Source organism: Lolium perenne, chromosome 2, assembly GCF_019359855.2.
Source record: "Lolium perenne isolate Kyuss_39 chromosome 2, Kyuss_2.0, whole genome shotgun sequence".
NCBI lineage: Eukaryota > Viridiplantae > Streptophyta > Magnoliopsida > Poales > Poaceae > Lolium > Lolium perenne.
The window spans coordinates 71,749,265-71,764,315 of record NC_067245.2 but is presented as its reverse complement, the minus strand read 5'-3'; the positions used below and the strand labels follow the sequence as shown (position 1 = coordinate 71,764,315).

Sequence of the window (15,051 nt, the reverse complement as noted above, 5' to 3'; positions counted from 1 at the left end):
TGTGCTTCTCACTTTCTTCCTCCACAAGCCTTGCCTCCCACCTAACCCAATCAATAAATGGGCAGCCACCTTCCTTGGCCAATGAAAAAAGGAGGCAGCCACCTCTCTCCCTCTATAAATTGGCCCTAGCCGGCCACCACCTCCCCTTTGGCTTCATTTCCTTCACTCTCCACTCCCTCACACTCTCCTCCTACCTCTCCCCACGAGCTGTTGCTCCTCCCAAGCTTCATGGCCGGCCATGGCCATGGGAAGCCACCTAGATGAAGCTCTCCCCCTCCCTCAAGCTTCCCCTCACCATGAGAGCATCCCTCTCACTCTCTTCTCCCCTAATCTTTGATGAGTCCAGCTCACTTTCTCCTTTCCCCTCTCACTAGATTGGATCTTGATGCAGGTGCATGTTGGTCCAAGCATGGAGAAGGTTGAGCTATCCTCAGATCTGAAGTTCTTGAGCAAAGTTCGTCCAAAACCTTGCAGTAATTTCTGTATCTTGCTGTTTCAGATTCTGGTACGAAATTGTAAAATCCGCCAAATCTTGTGTGCAGATCCAAATCGAGTGATTCAAAGTTCCACAGATAGATACGGAAAAGATCTACAACTTGGCGTTGGTCTCATCCTCAAATACTTTACGTATTGTCCGTGGTAAATAAAGTTCTGTAAACATGCAGATTCACTGTTTCTTAGATTTCTTCCGATTTACAAAATATTTTTGAACAAACTCAACTGTAGGTGAAAGCCCTCTTCAATACCTTCATTTTGGGGTTTCACTTCGATTGACCTCCTGAAACTGAAATGGTTCACAGATCAAGATCTGGTCATATCTGACTTTGTCGAATTAAACCAGGAGCTTGGAAACGAATTTTTGAATGAAACCAGTTGGGTAAGAACCACCCTTTCAATACCTTTCAGATGTAGCTGACCTCATATTTTTATGAGTTGTGTACGATTTGTGGTGAATTAAACTTGTTTTGTGTGTTCTGCAGACATGGCTGTTAGCTTTTAATTCATCAAAAATCCATTTTTGAACCTAATTGAGTGATTCCAATTCTGTAGGACTACTGAATGTTTTATTAATCATCTCTAACAAGTTTCAAACATTTATCTGTTGTGTAAATCCAGAGAGAAAGCAATTGGTACAGAGATGCAGTAAACTTGTAAATGCATTTGTGGGAGTTTCAGAAACAATTTGATCCAATTGTGTATGCATCTCTGTTTAATTACCTTTCAAATGCAAGTGGTCTCATATTTTTAGGATTTTTCTATGATTTATGGCTTACAGATCTTGTTTTCTGTACAGCCAGATTCAAACAAATTCCTAAATTTGTAGGTTTAATATTTTTGAGTGAATCCAATTGGTTTAGTCTTGTATTAGTACTGGCCATCTAGGAAAAATAGTGTTAGTCTCTGTTCATGCATATTTCTTACTGTTACTAATGTGTATGTGTGACATGGATTGTTGAACCAAAACTCTTTGGTTTATTTTTAAACCTTTGCCCACTCTTTTATTTAAAAATTGGTCAACCAATGTTTTATTCTTGCAAAACAAAACCTCGGCAACTTAACATTATCTCTTTTGTTTTGCTTAAGTTTCCAAATGATGTGGAATATGGTTTGCTTCCTATTTTGGATGTAGTGTTATGTGAACAAATTAAATTAGGAAAACTGTTTTCTACTTTTCCAAAAATGTTTGAAAATGTTTTGTGAATGTATTTGATGTCAAACTAATGCTCTTGTCCTCTTTATGATGTTATCTACCAGGGGTACTTAGCTTGTGCCATGGTGATACCGAGAGAGGCAATTGCTAAGTTGTGATACTCTCATACCTTTACTAGGTAAATAAAATGGGTTCTCTTTAAGTTGTTTGTGGTATCTATAAGACCTTTGTATGGTAGCTCTTTATGGAATGGTTAAATTATGGTTGTTGTATGTTTGTTTTGTTGGTGCAATGAGATTGATTGTGTTCTTTATTTTATTTTCCGGTGATAGATGCGAACAATTCTGGAGAAGGAGAAGAAGTGGAATCGGACGAGGATTTTATTTATGTTGTTGGGATTCTTATATTGATGGAGTTGAAGAAGTCCAGGGACACATAAGCCAAGGCAAGCCATCTTTTGATCTCTAGTTTGGTGTCTAGTTGGATGTCATTTGTTGATGTCCAAAGCACCTTGAATTCTATGTGTGTTGTTATCTCTATTTATGTCATCTGTGTGCAATTGCAAGTGGGGTACTCCCTAGTGGTGATACTCCACCATTGTCCTTGTGTTATGGGATGCATGATATTATGGCCGTGCTATTCCACTTGGTTATCTTGTATGCTCAACTTGAGCATCTTCCCTCTCAAGATAGTAACTTACACCACACTCACCACTTTTGTAATTTAGAGGTATCAATGTCATGATCTTGGTGTATTCTCAACTTGAGAGGAGTATGCCGTGTACCCATTGGAGAGTATGTTGGATAGTGATACTCCACTATCTAAGTTGTACTTTTAGCACCACAAATCTGAAAGTATAATCCTCTTTGTGTTGGCATCATACATGCTTATCTTAAGCGAGTATGATCCACCCATTACCCCTTTATACCTTCTATGGCAAGATGACTCTCATCTCGGCCATAGTGCAATTCTAGTTCAACTCATGAAACTATAGGTTGGGAACCCCTCAAGGCTTACCTTGTTGTAAATGTTTTATGAAAACCTTGGGTGAGTTAACCCAAGCGTATGGTTTAAGAAAGCAAAGGATCTTGGTAAAGATGTTCGGAAAAGTGGTGTATGGCTGTTTGTTGAACAACCAAGGTGTTGTGGGAAAAATGGTTTTAAAAAGGAGCACTGCGTATAAGTGTACACCAGCCCAACTTTTATCGCGCAACCACTCTACCCTGGTGTGGGACGGGGCTTAGCCCGTAGTTTGTTGAAGCTGGCAGGAGCACCCTTCACAACTTTCTAGGGAGGGTCATGACGACCTCCGACGCCGGGTTGCGCTCTGGAGGAGGCAATACACTGTAGTTGTCTATAGCCGGACGATTACTGAGGGTCTTCTGTCATGGCGCCGGAGATACGCTCAAAAGGAGGTATGCTGCCGGGGTGCCGGGAAGGGGTAAGCCCGCAGGGAAGGACTCGTGCCAGTGGAGATGGGCGAAAGGTTATGTCCGGGTATCCGTCGTGGCATATGTTGTTATGCAGGGATGATGCCCACACGATAGGTATCCGGATAGTTGTGGGGAAAGTGTGCAAACTCTGTAGAGTCAAATCTATTCGAATAGCCGCGTCCGCGGTCATGGACGGGTTGCAAAGGTCTACCTTTACCGGGGCTTGAGTTTTGTTTTGATAAATGCTTTGCAAAGAAAGTGTTGTGTTGGATGTACCGGAAGGGTACGGAAAGTGGGCGTGTGTTGACCATATGGAGATGGTCGTGGAAAAATGAAGGCTAAGTGGGGAACTCTTTCCTAAATGTTTCTTGAAGAGGAACTCTTCTTTAACAAAGATATAGAGATGTCATAAGTATCTTTTGAAGTATCTTCTTCAATAAAGATATAGGTATGTCATAGGCATCCTCTAGCATTTCCATCAACTGAGATGGACTTATGCTACCTCATCTCCAATAAATATATAGATATGTCATAGAACTTCCTAAGCGTCCCCATCAATTGAGATGGCGGAATGCTATATCCACAAGAGAAACTATGTCTCTTCCACATGCTATATCCACAAGAGAAACTGATTCTCTTCCTCCTGCTATTTCCACTAGTGAAATTAGCTCCTCCCTCTTGTCATCGTAGATTAGCACTTGTTATCTTGCACTCTTGCAAAGTACCTATCTTGATGGTTTGCGAGTACAATTCCAAATGTACTCACGGCTTTGTCCCTGGCTATTTACTTGGCCAGACTTGGAGGAACACGACGGATGAAGAAGGAGTTGGCGACGTCTATGCGAGCTAGGAACGTCTTCCCAGTCAGTTGCCTGTAGGGAGATGGCAGATGACTTGGGTACTGCGCTGCTGAAGTGATGATGCTACTCTGATGTTTAGTTAAGCCCTTCGAGGCTACTATGTAAGTATCGGTCATGTGACCATGTTGTAATTTTCTTATTCCGCTTTGTAATGGATGGTGTAATTTGATATCAGTTCGGTTATGTGTTCACGGCGCACTGATCATGGGATCATGAACTGTATACATAACAGGGAATTTCGGACAGCTAGTCCGGGGTCCCCACAATTACTCGGGCGCGCATGCTTCAGGAGGACTCTACATCTGACGCCCTTTCTCTCGCCGCTGAGTCCAACGTTCAAGTTCTTGGACTTCTGCAGAAGACTAAAGGAGTATTGTCGAGGCTATACTCGATTATTTTCCCAAAGGTGAAGCAGGACAAGACTCTTGGCGAGATGGCGGATGCTTTCCTCATCGACTCTTCTGAGCCTGTAGAGGTATTGAAACGTCGTTCCCGCTTGTTTGGGGCAGTTCTTACTTTCCAGCTGCTGATGGGCCATGGGATGGGGTCTGACTTAGAGAAGTTGTCTAAGGCATTGCCTGTGGATGACGACAATCGTCTAGTCAACCTTGAACCCTTCAAACGATCGGCGGTGCCATGTGCTAATCAGCTCCTCAAATTGGTTGATGAAGCAAAGACCAAGTCTGCACCTGAAGCTGCCCCTGGCTCATGATCGGCACTTCCTTGAATGCTTTCTCTATTAATTGTAATTAAGACCTGATGCAATTTGACTTGATCCTGTTTTATTTTGGCTCTGTAACCAGTTCGAACAATCTTTTGAATGTAACATATACACTCCAGTGCTCCCAATGGGAGATTTATGTTAGTGCTATTCTGATCTGAAAGTTGTACTGCAGATTCCTTCATCTTCTTCCCGTGCCGAACCTTTTCCAAATTCTTCGGCTAGCGATGAATCTGGCCTTGTTCGTTGTTTACACGACCAAGTGTCTCGTTTGAATAAAGATATTACCTCCCTTCACGCGATGGCAGCGTTGTTGAAGAAGAAGAGTGAAATAGTGACTGCCATTGAACAACACGCTCTCGATCGTCTTCATATTGCTACCGAAAGTTTGGGCTGTAAGTGTTAACCCATCTTTTGATTTCTGACGGAGCTTGGATGTTCCCTTAACTGATATTCGTTCCTTTACAGTCGCATCTTCAGATAAATCTGAGGAGAACAAGAAGATCCATGAAAAGGTCGAGGCGATGACTGACGTTGCTCACCTGAAACACGATTTATGGTTGCATCGTCCGAAGGCTGTTATCGTGGTGAAGTTCGAGCATGCATCGGGCAGAGAAGGTGCACTACTACTCTGATAAATTCCACGCTCATCTCACGATGGTTTGGAAGACTTTGTTCCCTCTAGATCAAGGACCCGAAACTCTGTCTGCTTTGTTTACCCGATTCAAATCTCCTGAGAGGATTCGACTGCTGGTGCGGAAAGAGCTCCTGGCTGGTGCTGAACTTGCCTTTGCTTCAGTATTGGCATGTCATCCATATTTAGACTTGAAGGCCATAGCAAACACCGAGAGAAGTTTAGACCAATATTATGATATCGCTAGAGGTCCTGCATATACCATGATCTCACTGATGGAGACAGGTATCGAGAGAGATCTGAGGGCCCAGGGGAACCAGGGAGCCCTGTCGTGAATGTAATAACCTTGTACCTGCATAATATTGTTTTTTGTAGATTCAACGTGTGCTTTGCACATCATGTAGTCCAGGCGAATTTGTTAATTCGATTGATAATTTATTGTTGAGGGCGGCTGAGTGATCAATTCAACCTGCTCTCCCGACGACTTCGTTGTAATTTGCAAATTTATTGCGAAGTCGATATGTAAGTTTTGTAGGAGCGATACCCGTCGACTTAATCGAGGGAATTAGACACTTGGCTTCGTCACGCGGTGCACCGGTTTGAGCCTCATTTCATGATAGTATAACCATCGACTGCAGCACTCGCGTATTTTCTCGAGGCTTGGATTGGTTGTTTTGTGTGTCATTAACCTTAGCTCCCGTAGAGAGTATTTAATTAATGACACTGTACGAGCGTGTTTTTGGCCAGCGCTCCCGATGGGAGTAAGAGCCAACGACAGGGGCCCCGAACGATTTGTTCGGATGATGAGGCCTGGATCAAGAAAAAAGGTAGAAAATCTGATTAGAATTTTATTCATAATGCAAAAGCGACCTTAAGGGCTATCGAGTAAATAAAAACAATTGTATCCTATGTATAGAACCGTCGCAACTGTGCGATGTTCCATGGATTCTCAACGTCTTTTCCTGAAGTTGGGTTTTTGAGCCGATATGCTCCTCCTGGTATCACTTCTGTCGTCATGGTGAACAGACAGATGCCATAGGATGGCTTAAGTTGGGGCCGAATGGACGCTAGAGGATTCGGGGTAGGGTTTGTGATTAGATGAGATGAACTTCTGGATGGTTTCCTCAAGAACTTAGCCAAGGCTAGAGGTTGAAGAAGAAAGACATAAGGAAGAACTCGATCTAGACCATCTTCTTTATTGATCTCCACAGGTTACAAGTTCGTGCTTACAGGATCTCTCTCTCTGCTCAACGCTGGTCGCTACTTGCTTATCGCTCGCTCCTGAGTTCGGGTGTGCCCCCTCTCCTTATATAGGGGAGAGGGTGGCTTACAGGGGAAGAAACCCTAATGGCATCTTTGACTAGACAAACTACTTTACAAAGTTACTTTAATCATAGATGACACCGGGGTCTTCTTTAATCAGGGAGGCTGATGTCTTCCGGCTTCTTTCATCGTCATCCTCCTCTTTATCGTCAGGCCTTCGTTTAAAGCTACTTTCCTTAGCTCATCTTTGTCCTCTAGCTCTGGAGAGAATCTTTGACCAGTTCTGCCGACATGCTCATCTTTCCGGTATCCCGGTATCTTCTTTACCCGGTTCCGGTATACCCCTCTTGGGGATACCGGCTTAGCTTTACTTAGCCAAACTTTTATCTTCGTGCTCCGGTATGAACATTAAACCGGTATCTTGATGGCCTAAACCATCCGGTTTGGCATGCCTTTGGCATACCGGGGGTGATCCCCCCAACATTAGTCCCCGAAGCTGGTATAGTCTGGCGGATTCTATCCAACAGACCATGCCAGGTTCTCACGTCTTTGGATACCGGTTTAATCTATCCGACGCTTAGCTTAGATCCGGCATCTTTTCCCGGACTCACGTTTTCTCTCTTGCAAGGCATTTTCCGGTATCTTATCCTCCGGCATCTTAGTCATTAAACACCTCCTCGGTGAAGTCGAGAATATCTCGGGCCCCGTGCCTGTCAGAGACATGCGCACTGTGACTGACGCGTCAGTATCAGGGGTCACTTCCCTTCAGCTTCCGCGCGCGTATTAATTGCCTCACAGCGGATCCCAACCACCGTTCTGGATCCGTGTGTACCTCCCTGTGGCTTTCTGTTGTTACGCGTGTATCGCTGCGCCACGCGGCGGCTCGTGGAGCGAACCGTCGTGGCCCGCGGACCGAACCGCCGCGGCCCAGCGGTTTTCGGCCCACCTGTCTCTCTTCCTTTATAAGGCGAAACCGCTCCTTCTTCTTCCTCTTCTCGCATTCCCCACTTCCTCGCGCAGAGTGTCCTTTGCTCTTGCGCCTCCGCCGCTTCGTTCGCCGCTCGAGCTTCGCCGCCCAGCGAATCTTCGCTACTGCTTCGCCGGACTTAGCTGCGCGAAGAACCCCTGCGGTGCTCCTTTCGCGGTCGCGGCATTGGTGTTTCCTCAAGATTTTCTCCACCTCGCCGTCGACGGACCTCCTCGTTAACCGCAAGCTCGCCACTCCACCGGCGAGCTACTTCCTCTGCGACTCCGCCGCCTCAGGTTAGGCTCAATGTGGGTTTACCCCTCTTTTGCTTGCTTTCTAGATCTTGAGTTGGTAGTGTATTTACTTCTCCTTTTATTTTGCTTTTTCTCTTACTCGTAGATCTTCGTGCGGCGGTAAATTGTGGGATTCGTGTTTCTCTTCGTCAAATTTTATGTCTAGTGAGGGGTCTTCCTCTGCCTCTTCTTCTGCCTCTTCTTCCGCTAGCCGGCGTAGCCAATCCTCTGACGGATTAACCGCCGATCTTGTCCAGATGGACATCGATTCCGGTAGCGACCAAGAAACCGGTAGCTCTAGCCAAGCTTCCGGCGTAGATCCCGCCGGTATCACACGCGGGGCCTGGATGGGCTCCAACGTCAGTCAATACGAAATCAACTGGCTTTACCGGTCCAGGAGGATTCCGGAAGGAGTATCCTGCCGGCTCCCTGGCGACGAGATTGAGCCGGTGGTTGAACCCGGTGAACGCGTTGTCTTTCTCGCTCACTTCGAGCGCGGCTTCGGCCTTCCCGCCTCTGATTTCTTCCGGAGTTTCCTTGATTTTTTACCAACTCCAACCTCACCATCTTCCCGGCAACGCCATTTTCTACCTCTCTTGCTATGCCACCTTTATGGAGGCTTATATCGGCATTCGTCCCACTCGCGAGATGTTTGCCCGTTTCTTTGCTCTTCGGATCAATTCCGTTCAGGGCAAGGAAATCCCTAAACCCAAACCCCCCGTACAATGCGGGTCTTGCATCATCGGCTCCCGCCAAGGGAGCCCATTTTTCAAATTTTCCGGTCTCGAGTCATGCCGGCTATGGCAAGGGACCTTCTTCTACGTGAAGAACAATGGCGCCGCAGATCTCATCGATCTGCCGCCTTTTAATCCGGCGCCGCCCACGAGGGCCAAATGGAGCTACAATCCGAAGGAATCTCATATAGAGACCAACCGGGTTATACGCTTCATGAAGCAGCTGATGAAGGATACTGACATCTGCTCCGATGATATTATCCGCGCCTTCATCTCGCGCCGCATGCTTCCTCTTAAGCGCCGCATGCATAAGATGAGCGAGTTGTACGGTCCCGGTGATCCTACCAAGATCACCGGAATCCCTCTCAGCAAGAAGGACATTGTCCTCAAGGCTAGGCAGATCTGCCAGACTGCCATGCCGGAAGATTGGGAATGGGGCCTCCGGCCTCTCAGTTCCACTAACTCTCCGACCCAAGAAGTAAGAAATTACGCAACTCGGGTCGGTTTACCGGTAACTTTTATATTGTGACTAACCCTTTTTTCTTTTGTTTTCAGGCCAAGGACCGCTTCCCCCGCATTGACTCAGACCGGCGAGGCCCTTGCCTGAAGCGTGCTCTGGACAAGTTCGACCCGGACCCCTTCATTCGTTGGCAGGATCTGAAGATGGGCCGGACTCCAGCCTCGCGCCTCGGCAAGTCTCCACCGGAACCTTCCGGTTCGTCTGACGACCTGACCTTGCTTGAGGTAGCTCTTCTTTTTGATCTCTCATATTCTTCTGTTATTGTTTCTCTGTAGATGTTCCCTCAACCAACATCAACCCACAGGTCCACGAGCACGTTCCTCCCCTGCAGGCCGAGGCAGGCCATGAGTTTGTGGAGAAACTCATGGCCCAAGGCCAAAAGAACAAGGCTCCGGCCTCTGACGCCGGTTCGAGCCAGGCCCCTGCATCCAAGCGCTTCCGGACTGAACCCTTCGCGGGGAAAGTCGCAGGCGTGAGGCGCTACAAGAGCAGGCAGATGCCGACCTCTTCTGGGTCAGGCCTCGTTTCTCTGCTTGTTTTGTTTTTACCAAGTTCTTTTTCCGGTTGCTTTTTTCCAACCCTTTCTTTTTCTCTCTTTCAGCCCCGCGCTCAAGCTTGGCCCCCGGCCTGAGGGCTCTGCCGGATCCGCAAGGACCTCAACTCCTCCTCCTCATTCAAGCTCGGCACCATCTGGTGCCGGCATCACCTCCGCCTCCCCTCTGGGAGGCACTACAAGTTCGGGGCGCGTGGCCCCTACACCGCCAGATCACCGCGCGGAGGAGGACCTTGTCTCCCCTCCCGAGAAACAAGACACCGGCGCCAGCAACATCGGCGCCGGAGAAGAAGCTGCCGGGCGGGTGGAACCTCTGGTTCCTCCCGTCCCAGAAAAGAAGAAGAAGAAGAAGACCAAGACGTCTTCCCCCTCCAAAGCCGCGCCGGAAGCTTCCGCGCCGTCTAGCTCCAATCCGGGTGACGCGCCTGGCGCTCCCCCTTCTCCCAGGACCACGCCAACGCCACCGCCGGAAGCTCCTCGCACCGAGCCAGCCGGTGCCACTCCCACGGCGCCGCCGCCCAAGACCTTGACGCTCGTCAAGGGGAAGGAAACTGCCCCTAGCGCCTCCTCCGGCGGCCAGCAGCCCTTGGTGCTGCACGTCTCCCGCGCCGCTAGCGCAACCGGCGAGAAGGCCACCGGCATGCTTGGCCGGATCACCGCGTTCCAGCGCGAAGGCCGGGAGCTGGGGCACTTGTTGCCCTATGCGGAGAAGTGGAACGCCGCGGACATGTCCAAGGCGACCCGCGGCCTGGGCAAGGACCGGCTGCCGGCGCCTGACCCTGTTGTTGCGCGGTGCTCAGAAGAGCACTTCATGCGGCTGCGTCGAGCCGTCAAGGAGCTGGACAGCGCGTGGTTCGATGCCACGAACAATATGATGGTAAGTCTCACAAAGCCTGTTCCATTTTTTGATTTATCTTGGTTCCTCTTCTTCTGGTTCTTTTCTATCTTTCCTTGAACTTTTAATTTTATGCCGGTTTCTCTTTTTTGCTGAATCTCGTCTATCCTCCCAGTCCCCGAGTTTCGTGTTGAGAGCGTAACTCTTAGCGCGAAACTTAACTAGAAACGCGCGAAACCGGCATAACCAGTCCCCGATTTCGGGTTAAGATCTTTGCTCTTAACTAACATCATTTTCTTGAACAGACCACGGCTGACGCTCGGAAGATCCTCTTTGAGGAGCTTCTTTGGGAGCACCGGGACCTCGCTGAGGCACACAGCAAGTGCCAAGGTAAATCTTTGCGCCTCCGGCATCTTTTTACCGGAAAGCTTTCTTTCTCTCAATTCTTAACACTTGTGATTTTCTGTTTCAACAGCCATTCCGGAAGCTTCTATTGAGGCCCTCAAGACGTAGCTTGCCGCCGCCCAAGGTACAGCTTCATGTTTTCCGGTTAACTTGCTTTCTCTGCATTGTATCAGTACAACTTTGCTAACACTTTCTTTCCGGGTTTCAGAGGAGAAGGACAAACTTATCCGGAAGCATCAGGAGGATCTGAGCGCCCAGAAGGCCAGCTACAAGGAGCTCAAGGACCAGCTTATCCAGCTTGGTCTTGACCATGCCAAGGCGCTGAAGGCCGCTGAATCCGCTGCGGAGGCCAAGCTGGATGAGGCACTGGAGGATGCTGGCAACGCCAACGTGGTGTTGCAGGCTGAGCTGGAAGAGGTCGCCAAGGCGCGGAAGGTGGCCGAGGACAAGGCCGCGCGGCTGGATGCGGAACAGAAGGAGTACGACCTTCTGGTTACACAGACTGTCGCGCTTGCCCTTCGTAAGTTTCTCTTTTTTCCTTTCCGGTTCCTGCTTATAAGCTTATCTGTTCCGATAGCATGTGCTTAGCTTCTTTTCTTTGTCTCGCAGGGCTCTTCCCGGACTCCCAGGCGTTTGCTGTCAAGAAGGTTGGAGAGCGCCGGGTTCTACAGGCATACAAGAACCTGGGTGCGCCCTGGGATCCCTATGACCACCTGGTTGCGCTGAACGCGCGGGTCTCCCACATGCACTGCGTGGATCGGAACCTCTCTGACATCCCGCAGGTGGCCAACCAGCTCTACAGGACTCTCTGGCCTGGAGAAGAAGTGCCAGACAGCTTCTCTCTCATCAGCGACCGCCTGAAGGGTGCCAGCCGAAGGATCCGGGAGTGGCAGTGCTCTGCTGCCCGTGCCGGAGCAGACTCAGCGCTTCGCGTTGCCTGCTCCTGGTACCCGGAGCTGGACCTGGACGCCCTCACCAGCGTGCGCGAAGGGGCTCCAACAGACCTGGACCTGGTCCTCACCGCTAAGCGGCAGGATCGCGCGTACCACATCACGGAGTTCGCTGAAATGCGCACCTTCATCCCCCCTCCTCCAGACGTCAAGGACTATCTGAGCGACGAGGAGGAATGTGAAGACGCTGATGAGGCCGGAGCCGGTGACGCGCCTCCAGAGGGTCCTGACGCCAAAGACGCTCCTCCTGAAGCCCCTGTTGCTTGAACGTTGCCTGAATGTTGCCTGTGATATGCTTGCCCTGTTGAACTTGGAAACATTGCCCGTTAAATTCTACCCCGGTATGCCGGGGTTTATCATGTAAGATAATACTTAATCTCTATTTTGGTGGTGGTACAACAGTTTATGCCGGTACGCTATACCGGTAGTTAATTAAGTTATGTTTGCCTTAGCACATTTGCTTGTTGATTTGCTTTTTCTTGCACTGCAATGATTCCGAAATTGTTTCCGCATCCAATTTGATGCATACTTGGCTCTTTTGCTTTGGCTCTGCCTACCTTCTCTGGGCGTTTTTGGCGTATGAGCGCAAAGTTCTTTTACCAAGCAAGCACTTTCTTGAACTTAGAAATATCTCAAAATTTTTGCAAAAAAACGGTATAACCGGGGTTAGTTAAATTTTTCCGGATTGTTCTTTCCCGCTCTCCCTCTTCGCAGTTCATGTGCTTATCCCCTACCGGTTTATCTTGCTTGCCATGAAGCCGAGTTACGGACAACAGCAGAGTCGAAGACTCCGGTAGGGTCTAGCACACTACTAAACCGGAAAGAAAAAACGTTCAATAAGCAACCGGTAAACTGAAAAAATAAACATGTTACATACAACTTAGTAAGGGTAGTCCCCGAGACTCATTCGAGGTTCTAACATCTTTTATTCATAGCAAATAAGGTACAAAAAAGGAACTTCTTACACCACAACTTCAAGAGTAGAAAGGACGCAACAGAGCTACATTCCACGGACGCTTGGTCTCCTCTCCGGACCTGTCCGCCTTTCCTTTCTTCCATTCCTGTGCATCAATTAGGTAATAGGCATCGTTTTGGAGAGCCTTGCTCACAATGAAAGGTCCTTCCCATGGGGGGGAAAGCTTGTGCCGGCCTTCAGTGCGCTGCACTAGGCGTAGCACTAGGTCTCCTTCCCGGAATACCCTTGGGTTAACCTTCCGGCTGTGATAGCATATGAGGTTTTGCTGGTAAATGGCTGTTCTTGCCAAAGCTAATTCTCTTGCTTCTTCTAGCAAGTCCACATCGTTTTCTCGGGCCTCCTTTACCTCCTCTTCGGTATAGAGTTGCACCCTTGGTGAATCATGGAGAATGTCGGTTGGTATGACCGCTTCTGCTCCATAAACCATGAAAAATGGAGTGTACCCGGTAGACCGGTTTGGAGTTGTTCTTATACTCCACAGTACGGATGGTAGCTCATCGAGCCAACACCCCGGCGATTTTTCCACCGCATCGATGAGTCTTGGTTTGATACCGGAAAGTACCAAAGCGTTTGTTCTTTCAACTTGGCCATTGCCCTGTGGGTGTGCCACTGAGCACAAATCCAACCGGATATTGTTGTCTTCACAAAATCTTTTGAACTCACCTTGAGCAAAGTTTGTGCCATTGTCAATGATAATGCTATGTGGGTAGCCATACCGCAAAATTACATCTTTTAAGAACTTCACCGCTGTGCGCCCATCACATTTTGCAATGGGTTTCACTTCTAGCCACTTGGTGAATTTATCCACCATAACCAAGATGTGGGTCATGTTTCCCCTTGCGGTTTTGAATGGGCCAACCATGTCTAGGCACCAAACGGCAAACGGCCAAGTTAGCGGTATGGTCTTTAAACCGGATGCTGGGGTATGGTTTTGCTTGGCGTACCTCTGGCACCCATTGCATTTTCTTACCAGTTCCTCCGCATTTTCCAAAGCCATTGGCCAATAGAACCCATGCCGGAACACTTTTGCCACCAACGCCCTCGACGAAGCGTGATGCCCACATTCTCCTCGGTGAATTTCCTCGAGCATTTCTTTTCCCTCTTCCGGTTCCACACACCTTTGGAGGACACCGGTAACACTTCTCTTGTACACCTCGCCATTGATGATGGTGTAAGCTTTGGACCTCCTCTGGACCCTTCTAGACTCATTTTCGTCAACCGGCAAGGTGCCGTTGATCAGGAATTCCTTAATAGGTTTAACCCATGATGGTGCCTCCCGAACCAGGAACACCGGTACGTCTATGTCCATGCTATCCACCAGCATTGCTTCTTTCGGTACAAGCACAGCAGTCCCCGAGCCTACCGGAGCAGTCCCCGAGCTTACCGGGACAGTCCCCGGGTTTCCTTCGTCGATATCCATTGGTACAACATGTGATTCCGATACAAAAATTGACTCCGACTCCGGACTCGGTTTGATCGATGGTACTCTTAAGTGTGCTAAGGCTATTCCGGGAGGAATTTCTTGCCTGGACGAGCCCAGCTTGGACAAAGCATCCGCGGCTTCATTCTCTGCGCGCGGCACATGGTGAAACTCACACCCTTCAAAGAATTCGGCAATCTTTTGCACGTGAAACCGGTACGAGGCCATGTTGGCATCTTTTGCGTCCCAATCTCCGGAACATTGTTGTACCACAAGATCTGAATCTCCGTAGCAAATGATCCGGTGTGCACCGATTTCTTTTGCGACCTTAAGCCCATGGATCAAAGCCTCATATTCAGCGACATTATTTGATGCCCTGAAATGCACTTGTAAGACATACCGGAGATGATCTCCCTTTGGTGAGGTGAGCACCACACCGGCACCTAGACCCTCTTTGAGTTTGGATCCGTCAAAGTGCATCTTCCAGTATTCTATCTTGTGTTCCGACGGCTTGTATTGCATTTCCGCCCAATCAACAAAGAAATCAGCTAAAGCTTGTGATTTTATGGCATCTCTTCTTTCATACACCGGTACATATGGTGATATCTGAATCGCCCATTTTGCGATCCTACCGCTAGCATCTTTGTTGCACATGATATCGGAGATGGGTGCCTCACTCACCACCTTCATGGGGTGCTCCTCAAAGTAGTGCTTGAGCTTCGTGGCAGCCATGAACACGCCATAAGTCATTTTGTGGAAGTGTGGGTAGTTTTGCTTTGAGAGGGAGAGCACCTCGCTCAGGTAGTATACCGGCCTCTGGACGGTTTTTCCTTCCT

General features: G+C 48.6%; 1 long non-coding RNA gene across 1 annotated transcript; it reads left to right on the top strand.

Moving 5' to 3' along the window:
- Positions 1-770: 770 nt before the first annotated feature.
- LOC139835168 (uncharacterized) lies at positions 771-3,536 on the top strand. Its single transcript, XR_011750901.1, has 3 exons — positions 771-877; positions 1,756-1,829; positions 1,984-3,536. It is a non-coding gene; the product is annotated as an uncharacterized lncRNA (long non-coding RNA).
- Positions 3,537-15,051: the final 11,515 nt, after the last annotated feature.